We start from the raw sequence: 12,235 nt of genomic DNA, 5'->3' as shown, positions 1-12,235 counted from the left end.
CCTGGAACAGTGTTTTAACTGGGCTTTCACTAAGCTGAACTACTCAGGTAAACTCCAAGCTCTGTGATTTTATAATTTTATGTTTTTGCATGTCTCCCTGATGCAACTTCTGACCACAGCTGAGCAGTAAATGAGTTCCACATATTTTTATGTAACAGCAGGGGGTGACAGTTTCTTGTATTTGAGGAATAATGATTTATATGATGCATAAAATATGTTTCTTACCAAAAGAAAAAAAAAATAAAAAAGAAAGTGAGAAGAATGAAGATGACCCCATCTTCTCATTACATCGGGGAGAAGAAAAGCATACACTTGGATAATTAGAATTTAACATAGATTTCAAAGACAGCCCTGCAAGGGATTGAGGGAAAACCATCTTGTTTTATTCAAATGAGGGTGCTAAGACACATAACACTGTGTCTAGTTCCAGCCTCCTTGAGACAAGACAGATGTGGAACTCTTGGAGTAGGCCCACTGTAGGGTAACAAAGATAATGAAGGGGCTAGAACACCTCTTTGGGAGGAAAAGCTGAGGGAGCTGGGGCTGTCCAGACTCAAGAAGAGATGACTGACAGGGAACCTCATCCATGTCTCTCGGGGTCTGCAGGAAGGGGTTTGAGGATGGACCAGGGTCTGCTCCATAGTGTCCAGCAACAGGGCAAGAGGGAACAGCAGAAATTGGTACACAGGAAGTTACACCTGAGCATGAAAACAAAATTTTACTTTTCAGTTTATTTGAACAGATTGTCCAGAGAGGGTGTGGAGTCTCCCTCGCTGGGGATATTCCAGAGCCATCTGGTACAATCCTGTGGCACGTGCTCTGGAATGACCCTGCTTAAACAGGGAAGTGGGATCAGGTGACCACTGTGGTTCTTTTCAACCTGACCCACTCTGGGATTTTGTGATTCGTAGAGAGGTAGCTTAGAGTGGCTATGACATGAATAGTCCACATTAAATCTCCTTTAATCTAAATTGATGGTTTTACATCAGGAAGTTATTTCCTTCTGATTTTGCTGAACCCCTGAATGGCTAACAGCTACAACAGTATCAGCTTTGTTCTTGTAAGGGACTATGGATTGGAAAGCTACTTTGCAAAAGAGTTGTAATGGTTAAGACACCTGCCAGTAAAAGATTGCAGGAGGCAGAAAAGAGAGCAAAACTTGGGATTGTAAAGTGAGTTGTTTCTAGTCCAGAAACAGCAACATATAGGAAAGAAAGAAAGAAAGAAAGAAAGAAAGAAAGAAAGAAAGAAAGAAAGAAAGAAAGAAAGAAAGAAAGAAAGAAAGAAAGAAAGAAAGAAAGAAAGAAAGAAAGAAAGAAAGAAAGAAAGAAAGAAAGAGAAAGGAAGGAAGGAAGGAAGGAAGGAAGGAAGGAAGGAAGGAAGGAAGGAAGGAAGGAAGGAAGGAAGGAAGGAAGGAAGAAAAAGAAAAAAGAAGGAAAGAAAGAAGGAGAAAGAAAAAAAGAAATAAAATAAAGGGAAAATTAATGCATATTATCTAATATCTTAAATAAGGAAAAGGAAAAATATAGGAACTCTTTTATTATTTTGGAATAATAATTATTCACTCAATGAATTTGGAGATCACACAGTGGGCTATATAGTCAAAGCTAGTGAATGGCCTAGAATCAATCTGCAGCATCAGGTGTTCTTGCATTTCACTAATTTCTGTTTATAATTATATTTGTGGACATGTCACTGATATTTTACCTTCTCAGGATGAATTTATCTGATAAGTTGGCCTCCTTGTTTCCATGTTCAGGTCTCTTCAAACAAGCTACTTAAGAATAGATGTTACTTGCTGATTGGTTAAATTTTTGGAGGAATCTGGTGAGGAAAGAGAGGAATAATATCAACAAGATTTTCCAGGTAAAATTCTAGCCCTTCCACAGATATCTGAAGGCTGAGGCACTTGAGGAAGAAGGCACAAGCATGACTCCATCAAGAGCTTGGCATATATTCCCAACCTTTCCTATATTTTGTTCTTCCCTATAGCAGAGTGGTGCACACACCCCTCCTGTATATATTGCTATTAGCTTCATAAGTCTTTGGATCTCAGAAACTTTTAATAAAGCCATGCAACACTCACAGTTTAAAAGCAATAACTGACAATTATCCACTTAGGGGGTTAGAAAACTGCCTTGAGAATGTAAAGTACACTACCAATCATATCTTTGTTATTTAATGGAGAGCTACTGTAATTTAGTTGCTACAACTGTCACATAACAGGCCACAGTAAATTTGCTGGAGAAAAGAAGACCAAAGGCAGGATATATACCACTGCAATTGCTCTGAGGGTCCTAAATTTATATTTTCTTGTAATGCTAAAGAGGTTTTTCAACCTATTTTCCTCTCCAAAGCTTAAATGCTCCAGACTGAATAAACCATCACCCATAAATCCACTTTGACAAACAAGGAGGCAAGTATATATATATGAAATATAGATTTAATAAATATTCCTCATATGTAGAGGAACTGCTGGTATGTGTATAGCCTACTGGTGTTCTGCCATGGACTTTCCAAAAAGTGTGATTGGCAATGTATCATTCATTCTGGTAAAATTCCTGATAACTGACTCTGTTACCACATTTCAGGTTTTTTTTTCTAGTAAACTAGAACCCTCAGAGGCTCATATTCATGAAAATAGTGGGAAGACACACCTCAGAACCAAGAGATTGATTGCAAACTGCATTCAGTGCTGGAGGAAAGGTTGAAATATTTCTTATATTAACCAACCATTTTAGCTATGCCTAGTTCCAAAGTTTCCTCAGCTTATTAACTCACAGGTCCACTTGTGGATCAATTATTAATACACGAATAAAACAATGTGGCCTTTTTGGACTGCTGAAGCTCTGTCAGCTCATTCTGAATATCTGTCTACCTAGGTTTGAGCCCAGAACTTCAATCATTGAACACTTTATTAAAGAAAAGAGAATGTGGCTCTTTCTTCTTCACACTGTAAGTGTTCAGCTGAACTATTCAATAATACAGCATCTTTATTATTCACTGTGTGATTTGTGCTTATATTATTACACATTACTATTGTACAATTAATCATAGTGGCGTGAGCACCGAATAGAGAGAAATGAAATTCTGAATAGACCTGTTTTAAAATATTATTTGCATGTTAGAAACTATTTTTTATTATGACCTTATCAACATTTCTCAGTAAAATTGTCTTAAACAAATATTTGTATTTGAAAAAGCCACAAGATCATAGAATGTTACATTATATAACTACTTTTTAGGTTTATAATAAAAAAACAAATTTTTGACCAAGGTGAGATTTTTCCTAAGGGCAGAAAAGGGAAAAAAAAAGAAGGAAATCTTTCATTCTTCACAGTACTAAGAAAGTTTTAACAATGTATTTCTTCTTTAATAATCTTGCCATCTTGCAACAGATGCAGGAGAGTTTAGTTTATGGAGCAATTTAATAAATAGGTCTGGAAACCAAATTTCTACCATTCTCTGTGTTTTTATTTGACATAGACCAACATTACTCTTACTCACATATTCCATTATAAATGCAATCCTATATTAGTTTACTCTTTAGGAATGGGTTGCACTTTGCATGAAAGAATGCAGTTTGCCTTATTCCCATTTTATGCTAATTTTGTTCAAATTCTACCTCAAAGGCTAGAATCTCCCTGTAAACAACCCACCACATCCTGGGGTTAGTGTGCAATTTGAGATGGACTCATGTTTGCCTGAATATTAAAGCTGGAATATTTTAAAAATACCCCATTCTAATTAGTACTATGAATGATTATTTATCTGTCTGACTTTAGAGAGCAAGGATTGTAGAAGAGGTTACCATTAATGTGAGGTACAATGAGGGCTAATCAGGAACAAGTAAAATTTACCACTTTGCAAGAGTAATGATAATTTATCATCAGAATGCTTTTGAATTTCGTCTTTCATCACACTTTTTGTCTTTAAAAAAAAAAGTATAGAAATATGTTATCTTATTAAGCAAACCAAGCACACGTCTGTAAAATAAATCTGTTTTCTGGAAAAAAAGGCAGTTAAAAAAAAAAAAAACAAACTTGCAACTCAATTTGTACAGTATGAAGGACACTTATCTTATTCACAAGACCATTTTTTTTGCCTCTGAATGCAGACATTAAAGATATTACAATTTCCAGTCTGCTTGTAGTGTAATTGATTCTTTGATGTCCGGTTGCTGTGTTACAAACATTAAACAACTTGTCTGCAGGTCAGTGATGATTTTTATTTTAGTGGGAGGTTATATTAGTTTTTTTCACTTATTTAGGTAATTTCACTTATTTATTTATTTTCTTTAAATTTCAGTGTATGTCCTAAAAGCTTATGTTTGCTTTAAAGGATTATGAATTTTGAAAACAACTGACATATGATTAAGTTACTTTGCTTTTTTATATCAGAAAAATATAGATGTTTTGTGGGAATATCTGAATAACACCATTGGGAAACTCAATCAACCAAATTACAAATCAGCTTTTGGAAGGAAGGATTAATCTAGATAAATAGTAAATTATCAACATTTTTTGTGCTATGTAGAAAATGAAAATTGAAAAATATTGAAATATTTCCTGTCTTGAGTAATGTTAAGAAGTCAGTATTTTGAGAGGTCTTTTCCTAATTTAAAATATGCAGACAAGAAGGTCTTTTGTCTATCAATTTACACATTAATGTTTTGTCTTGACCTTCAGTACTTTTCTACAATATTTCACCTGATCTTGAATAAAAGCAATTTCTTATAAGAAATTTTCTGTTTGGCAAGATCAAAATGTAATATTTGAAACATTTGTTTTCAAAGATGTACTTAACAAAGAAATTTCACTTGAATGTTAACTGTTCTTTACCAAAAAAAAGAAAAAAAAAGAAAAATAGAATCAAAAGAATGTGAGAAAGTTTAAACACTCATCCTTATTTTTTGGACTGTACTAAAAAATGGTATGATAAATATGGAGCAAATCATTATTAGAGTGTGACTTTTTCTAAGACAGTCCTCTGATATTATATTTAAAGCAAAAGCAACAAGAAGAATATTTGATTTCTAGGACATAAAATGTTAATATTAATTAGATATTTAAACTCTCTACAAAGGAAAATTACATTTACCTTTGCTTTCAGGTTTATCAAATAAAGTAAATAGTTCCCGTAAAATTTAAAGGTCAAGAACAGCATTTTGATTGATGTTAGGATGCTCTTATTTGGGATGGTATCAAGGTATTTTGTTGCTAAAAGTCTGGTTAGGCTATTGTCATTACTGAAGTATTAAGTCACTGTAAACACTTTGCTTAGCAAGACATAGTAAATAGCAACTATGCGTCAGTAACACAATAAAATAACAATAACAAACTCCACAAAAAATGTGAGACAAATTATGCCATGTGAAAGATCTATGAACTGAAAGTTAGTCCCATATAAGAATAACAGGATTATATATGTATGAAACTATTTTTTGCATTAATTAGATTTTTTATTTTAGTCTACTTGTAACCTGTTATTTCACTGTGGATCTTGTAAAAGCATGGATGTACTCATTAGAAACTACCTCTTTGATTCTCTGAAAGTTAAATACCATATTTTTAGAGTCATCACCTGTAAGCAAAGTAACCAGCTGATGAAAGCCAAGAAGACCCTAAACTAGCAAATTAATGTTACAGAATTCCTTTAATCATGGTTGCACAATATAAGAAAGAAAAAGCAGACTGTTGTGTAGGCTTGACTCAACTGCATGTGTTGGTGGTGGTCCAAGCCTTGTAAATATCTGACAATCATCAATAATGTTCAAGTACAAGTAGTGTTGAACACAGCATTTCCTAGATTTCAGCATGATATTTTGTGGTAAGTGAATATAGAATTATTTTGCAGTGATTTAGGTAGCAGTGGTTTCTCCTAGCAAGTAGAAGAGGACTTTGAGTAAGAATAATGTAAATGGAAGTGGTCCTGGGAATATCTGGTTAATGCCACTTCAACAGAAAACATTAGGATGTCACCTAAACTTCTTTACCAATGCATCAGAGCTACTGAAGAAGAGGGGAAATTTAACATACTGATTGGTAGATTGTGTACCTGATGGTTTCTTCTTTGGAAGTATGAAAACATGGTGAGTGGCTTTCTAAGGTTAAGAAGCAAATTGATTATGAACTGGAGTTTTGTCTACCAACAATGTAGTCTTGTCATGAGTGAACTAAAGTCATTAATAATACAGTAAGCAAAATGTGCTATAGTTAACCTTAAATTATAACTTACAAAGAGCATTCTTGCAGTTTCTGCTATGATTTATGGGCTCAGTTTATTCTATGCAAATTCATGCACAGTTTTTAATAAGAGGGAGGAGGAAAGATAAAAGAGCCCTGAATATTTTATAAGATTTTTCCACTTACCTTAATTTAGAAATATGAAGCTGAATACGTAAGTAGAGAATAATTACCTATTACTAATCTCCCAGATAGTTTATCTATTTCAGACCTGAACATCCTGAGCAATGCAAAACATAACTGTTTTACTACCTGTACCACTGTAAATATGATAATTAGGTATACTTCAGTGCTAGTTTTTGCTGATACATGAGAAGATAGATGCTGTAATATAATCAGCCAGTGCTTCGCTATTGTTTTATATCCCTTTTAAAAATAATATGCCTGCTGTTCAGTATTTCATTCATTGGACACACTAAAGTTAACTTTTAAGAGGATGATGCCCTAGATAAGTTCCTTGAGCATGCTTTTCCAGATGCAATCCCTAAATTTTAGAAATGGTGCAACAAATTTGGGGTTGCTGTAGAAATCCTTGCATACAACTGTACCAGAACTCAGTATTCCGTGTTCTGCAGCACAAGTTCTTCAATACTCAGTACTCAGTTGTGGCCCTGGTTCATAAAGGCATTTGGGCACCTCAGTTATATGTTAGACAGCTGGATAAAACAGAGCAATGTGCCACAGAATCATAGAATAACAGAGTTATTTAGGTTGGAAAGTACCTTCAGGATCCTCCAGAGTCCAATCTGTAACTGATCACTGTCAATTAAGCCATAGCACTGAGTGCTACATCCAGTTGTTTCTTGAGCAAGGCCAGGGGTGGTGACTCTACTTCCCTGGGCAGCCCATTCCAATCCCTGACCACCTTTTCAGTAAAGAAATTCTTCCTGATGTCCAATCTGAATTCCCCTGGTGCAGCTTGAGGTTACATTCCCTTATTCTGTCAAGAGTTGCTCTAAAAGACACAAACGCAAAGTCCATTCTTGTTGTTCCTCTTGTTTCTGAAATTTAAACAGGAGCTCATAAGGCAGGTAGGCAGGCAGGCAGGAAGGAAGGAAGGAAGGAAGGAAGGAAGGAAGGAAGGAATCATGCCACTGATTATTTTCTGTGCATTTGCATATCTATCTAAAGCATACTAAGACCAAAAGCAATGTCCCAGGTGTACCTCAGGTATGCACAAGTGTTTAGCTTTTTTGGGGGTCCAAAAAGGCCAATCGCTGTCTTTTCTGTTTTGAATTTCATGGGCTTAGGTAGCATTGTTTGCTACACCTAGTTGCTGCACCAACACAAGATTATGATTTACTTTGTGAAGTATTCTGATGTTTAGATCCTGCCTAAACCCTGGTAGGATCCTCAAGATGCATTTTCTCTTGCTTTCTGAATTTGGAGACAGAGCTGCTCGTCTTAACATCACATCAATGATGCTGATCTCTCAAAAGTCAACAAGGAATGTCTGGATCAGATCCAGCTTAACTTCATTAAGAGCAAGAACCCTTAGTTTGGAACTGCACTTCTTGTGACATGTGCCAAAAACAGGACCTAGTTTATCATCATCATGTGAAGTGTGGCTGAGGAAGCTGGGATTGTTTGGCCTAGAGAAAAGGAAGTTCAGAGGCAGCATATCACTCTTTTCAACTGTCTGAAGGAATAACCAGAGATAAGGCAAGAGGCTGTAGTCCCAGTATGCACTGGGGAAGTTCAGGTAGGACATCAGGAAGAATTTTTTTCACTGAAAGGGTGGTCAAGCATTGGAATGGGCTGCCCATGAAATTGATGGAGACACCACCCCCGAAGTAATTGAAGAAATGCTGTTCATAACACTCAGTGCTATAGTTTAGTTGAAGAAGGTCATGCTGTGTCGCAGGGTGGACTTGATCCTGGAGTTCTTTTCTAGCCCTGATGATTCCATGATTTTATGATTCTATCATGATTGTTCAGACTACCAGAAGCCTCAATGCATATGCACAGTTCAGCCAGTGAAGATGCAGTATCATATTCTGAGCATATCTCATGCTCAGAATCCTCAGGGGTTAACTGGGGAGCAACAAAAGTGACAGGGAGTTAGGAAAATCAATTTCCTTGGATTTATCCATTTTCTGAGAACTTTTGAGAGTGACCCCACAAGGAATTAGATGGTCTTTTCCCAGCAGACTGAAGTTACAGCTGAATAAGAATTTCTTCCATTTTGGCAGCTGAGTTAAATTAACAACATATTTGTGTTCTGGCTTCTGCTACAATCGGTGGAAAGAAATAATCATATCTAGATACCAGATTCCTATGCTACACTTGTAATTCCTAAAGCAAGAAATGATACTCACTTGGTTTATAAATTTAACCTTACTTAACAGTGTAACTAACAGAATGAGAATCAACATAGAACTTGAAAATGGATTCCTAATTTTTAACTGTTCTGTAAGGTGTGTAATCACATTTGTGCAAAATGACTAATGAGTTAGTTGAGTTGAAACAGCAGCAACAAAGTGGCATGAACACTAGAACACTTTCTGAAATCAGTGAAATATTTAAAAAATAAACTTCAACATACTACATGAGCTTCTGAAGGCTATGAATGTTTTAAATAATTTGCCAGTTGTTTACTCAGTGCTGTCTCAAAGGCTGAAATATCTTTTTCTATCTATTCTTCTGCTCAAGAATGTTTGACCTGAAATTTTCCAGAGTTTTCACCTTTTTGCCAAAATTTGCAGATATGTAAAAATACTTGAAGTGACTATAGATTTCCAGAATGTATCTAATTTTTGTTTTCTGAATAGCAATGGGCTGGATTTGGTGGCTTTATCTGCAAACTGCAGGGGATAATAATTTAGATACTCACTTACTCATCTGAAGGAACTCAGTTTAATTATTTTTTCTGTCAGAGAAAAAAAGAATTCGAAATGATTTTTGTTTTCGGTTTTTTTTTCCCACAAACTTAGATTTTTTAGCTCAATTTTTAGCCAAAATATAAAAAAGTTACCTTCTGATATGCTGGTGTTATCAGCTAGGGTAAACCATTCACTTATGACAAAATAGCAACTGAATAACATGAGTTTAAGAAGCATAAGTTTTGATTGTTCCACTCTGCTTTTCACTGGGATGGCCTCACCTCAAGTCCTGGGGACAGTTTTGGGTGATTTAGTACAAGAAGGATATAAATCTATTGGAGACTGTCCAAAGGAGGGACATGAGGATGGTCTACAGTCTGGAGGGGAAGTCGTGTGAGGAGTGGCTGGGGCCACCTGGCCTATTCAGCCTGGAGGAGACTGAGGAGAGACCTCACTGCAGTTACAACTTCTTTGTGAGAAGCAGAGGACAGGCAGGCACTGGACCCTGCTCTGTGGTGCCCAGGGCCAGGATCCAAGGGGACAGCATCAAGCTGTGTCAGAGAGGTCTGGACTGGATATTGGAGAAAGGTTCCCCACACAGAGGGCAGTGGGGCACTGGAACATGTTTCCCAGGACAGTGGTCACACGACTGACGGAATCCAAGAAGAGTTTGGACAATGCAGTCAAGGATATGGTGTGATGCTTCAAGTGTCCTGTACAGGGCCAGGAGCTGGACTCAATGACTCTAGTTCATCCCTTCCACCTCAGTTTATTCTGTCTTCTGTGATTCTGTATATCTTCTGGAGCACCAAAGTTTGAAGAATGAGTTTGTGCTGCTCAGTTGAATTTGTGTGTGTGAATGTTAGTGTATATCAGAAGTAGGGTTTGTTTTTGTTTTTGTTTTTGCCTTTGTTTGGGTTTTGTTTGTTTGTGGGTTTTTGTTTTGTTTTGTTTTGTTTTGGTTTTTAATATTTTACTGGCTTTTTACATTGCATCCGAAATTGCAATATTTGGAGTGATTGAATGCACAGGAGGGTTAAACATAAACCTGGCTAATGAAAACCTCTGCTAGCCATAGCAATTCTAAACTTCTACTGAATTCAAGGGTACTTTTTCAGTTGATCATAGGATTTTTGAGTATTGCAGTGTAAAAGGAAGAAAAACAAAATAGTTTTTGAAATCAAATGGGTGCATCAGGCAGGGTTCATATATGAATTTCTGAGGGAATGAAAAGCATGGTGACCTCCAATGGTTAAATTCTACTGTTCTGTTCCCCAGACAGTAAGAGAGGCTTTTTAATTTTCCCTGATACATAAAGGGGACAAGTTGTGGTAAGAAATAAAACAAAAGGAGCTATACTCTGAATAGAGCCACTGCTAGGAGGGAAATGAGAATGCTAAGTAATTGGTGGATATAGATAGTACCTGCCAACTAGTCAAGCACTCCTCTGTGGACTCAAGGGGGGCATTGGTAACACAAGGAAGAAGGGTTAGCAATAGTTTCTGGGTCTTTCATGAGGCTTACCATCGATCACAAACCATTGCTGTCCAGGAAAAAGGTAAAAGAATACCTAGATAAATAGGAATTGACAAAGCTAGGCAACTTAGAGAGAAATCTCTGGAGTTGCTTGTAACCAAGCAAGACATATTGAAAGTGATACAATCAATGTAGTCCAGGATGACTCTGGGGACAAATGAATTTATCCTTCAAGTAAATGTAGGTGGAGGCATATTTGTGGCTGGTATGTTTGTTTGCATGATGTGCTCACTGAAGCTTCTATACCTTCTACATTTCATTCTACAGTTTCAGGATTTTGTTGGGATCTAATGGAGACCATCTAAAAAACACACAGTTCCACAGACTCTTTCAGTTTTAAGCAATTCTTAAGTATTTCCAGCATTAAGAGAGAGATCCAATGTTGTCTGGGACAGGCATAAAACAGAGGAAAAGAAAAATACGTTTACTCTGTGCCATTAATTTCTTTCCTTCTTCAGAGAAACAGACATTTAATGTAGATATGTAGATGCCTTCAAAAGAAGATCTTAAAAGAAGCTCTCGTTCTTAAAAATGAAGTCAATCAAAACGTGTACCTTAAAAACAATGGAGGGAAAGGATGACAAAATGTAAACAGAACCTGGAATGAAGCAGGATGTTGAATTCACAGGGCTCAGAGAACTAGGATACAGAAAAAACCCCTGAATTTCCCACCAGTCTTGAGTTTTATAGTTTATCCATAAATGAGGCTGATCTCCCTAATGTATTCTGTCGTCATTGGTGAGAGGCTTGTTTGTTTAGACACCAATTTACAGATAGATTTTATTCTAGATCCTTTCTGCACCTCTGATCTCTTAAAACTGATGAATTTTAATTTTCTAGAAAAATTGTTACCTCATGAGGAATCTAACTGCAATTTAGCTGCTAAAATCAAGAGATTATGGCTGTAATGTTCTGTGCTTCAGCCACAGACTGAGAGACACAATTTAGGAGGAGAAAGAAACCATTCCTCCTCTTCATATGTGCATAGGCCATACAGAGAAGTAGGAATCTGTTAATGTTTAGGCTAAAAACCCTGACTTCTGTAAGTGTTTTTGCTTGTGAGTGTAGATTTAGAGATCTCACATGCAATATGAAAATAGATTTCATAGTATTTTGCTATAGGTCACAATCATGCTCAGCTTTTCTCTGAATTGTAAAGATAGCTATTTTATATACAGCACCTTTGGTTTTCAAAACCACATCCAGGTAGCATTCAATCCTAAGCATGGGCTGAATTTAGTACAGTGTTGTTTTTCAGCAGGGTATAAAAGCATTTTGAGTTCAAACTGTCAAGAACTTCAGTAAGAGGTGTCCATGCATCTTCTGGGAATACATAAAAACAGGCCAGAAAAGTCCCCATTCCTCCTAGAAATCCTGCTATCCTGTAACTGGCTAACAAAAATGTCACAGATTACTTCAGGGGAAATGTCCACAGGAAAAGATTGTCACTGCTGAACTGTTGGCCAAGGGGAAGAGTGTGGAAAAATGTAAATTCCTGCAAGAGTCAAGGATATAGCAAAATTCTGATGTGGGAGAAGGGGACAAGGAAGCAGGAGGAACACACAGGTATGTCCAAATCTTGTGGAGTAATTGGATGACAAAGGAAAAGGCTCATTGGACAGGGAGGTGTGA

This window comes from Lonchura striata, chromosome Z (assembly GCF_050655825.1).
Source record: "Lonchura striata isolate lonStrDom1 chromosome Z, ASM5065582v1, whole genome shotgun sequence".
In the NCBI taxonomy this organism is placed as follows: domain Eukaryota; kingdom Metazoa; phylum Chordata; class Aves; order Passeriformes; family Estrildidae; genus Lonchura; species Lonchura striata.
This window is presented reverse-complemented; position numbering follows the sequence as displayed.